Here is a 1934-nt window from a genome sequence, read left to right as displayed (position 1 = left end):
CCTGGTTGGCCTATAAGGTCCAAATTCAAAACCTAAACTCGACAACACCTCCTTTTTGTGCATACCAAATTTCATTAAAATCGGATTAACCGTCTAGAAGTTACCGAAATATTTCCCTCTTTTTTTTTTTCTATACCACTGTGCATCGGTAGCAGCGTTTACGACATTAACAACAACAACTGCAACACCTGCAACTGTTTTATCATATTTTACACAAAAACACAAGTTGCAACCTTGACTGTTTTACAAAGAAATTTGTTTTGGTGGATGGAAAAAGGGAGAGAGAGAGGGAAGGGTAAAAGAATAACGCTAAAACCAATTAACCCTTTTTAGTATTCAAGGAGTAATGTGGTGACATTTCAGGTTATTGTTTAGAAAATATGGAAATATATATGAAATAAATTGAAAGGATAAAAAAGTGACAGGTACAGTGTCAGTTTAAAAGTGAAGGAAAATGTGTTGACTACAAAATGACGAATTTTTTTTAAAGATTTATTTTTACTTTTTAAAAAAATTTTATTTTATTACATATTTTTCTGAAAGGGTTAATACAAAATCCTATTTCTCTGCACATAATAAATATATGCTTAACAACAATCTAATATGAATATTAATGGCGTTGGGTTTTCTATATACATATGTAGTTGTTTTTCCTTTTTTTTTTCTTGAACCATATAAGGACTACTGAGAGTTTGTTTATCACAAAGAATGTTTAAAATAAAATTTCATAAGTATATACACTAAGGACGGACAAACAGACTTATACTTTTAAATATTTAATAAAAGCAACTCTTGTAACCGTTAACAAGAGCATAAGCTCTAAGTTTAAAGCCTAAGTGACCAAATTTCAAATACTTATATTTGTATAAAAAAACAACATAAAGAGAAACTTATTAAGATTAATAAATATGTAATAAAAAATTTTTTCTTTGTAAAAATTTTCAAGTTTCTTATAAGTTTCTTTATTTAAAGATTAATTGGTGCTAGATTATAGCATTTCTTTTTCGCTTTATCTGTGCTTCAGAGAAATTGAAGACCTAATTAGTTTTATTTATATTTAGATAAAGAAAAAAAAATTGAAATGTCAAATTATCTATTAGCCTGTTAAAAAATTTCTTTGTAAGAATATTTTTAAGTTTTTTTTAAGAAGACTGCATAAAATACACTAATTATTCAAGAGGATATTACGAAAATAAAAAAAGATTATAGTCTAGAATATACATACTAAATGCTAGACTGTAGTGGAGGCTATACACTAAACTATAGTACAGACTACAGACTAGACTCAAGTCAATTCTACAAAAAAGATTATATTTTATATTATAGACAGTAAAAGAATCTAGCGTAAAGACTATAAGGTAGCACAGACTACAGACTAAACTTTAGTCCAGACTAAAGTCTAAACTATAGTCCAGGCTATAGAGTAGGCTACAATTCAGACTAGATGATAGCCCAAACTATGGACTAGACTATACCCAGACTATAGAATTGACGATCATCAAGACAATAGACTAGACTACAATCTAGACTATAAAATAAAATAAAAAGATTGTAGCTCATACTATAGATTATAGTACAAACTATATACTACTATGGGCTGCAGCTCAGACTATTGTACTTACTATAGACTAGACTGTAGTCTAGTCAATAGTCTAGTCTATAGTCAATAGTCTAGCCTATAGTCAAGTCTATAGTCTATAGTCTAGTCTCTAGTCTATAGTCTAGTCTCTAGTCTAGTCTATAGTCTAGTGTATAGTCTAGTCTAAAGTCTAGTCTACAGTCTAGTCTATAGTCTAGTGTATAGTCTGTAGTCTAGTCTATAGTTAAGTCTATAGTCTAGTCTATAGTCTAGTGTATAGTCTAGTCTATAGTCTAGTCTATAGTCTAGTCTATAGTCTAGTCTATAGTCTAATCTATAGTCTAGTCTATAGTCT

The sequence above is a fragment of the Lucilia cuprina genome, chromosome 6 (assembly GCF_022045245.1).
Source record: "Lucilia cuprina isolate Lc7/37 chromosome 6, ASM2204524v1, whole genome shotgun sequence".
Taxonomy (NCBI): Eukaryota; Metazoa; Arthropoda; class Insecta; order Diptera; family Calliphoridae; genus Lucilia; species Lucilia cuprina.
The sequence above is the reverse complement of the archived record's forward strand: the minus strand, read 5'-3'. Positions refer to the sequence as shown.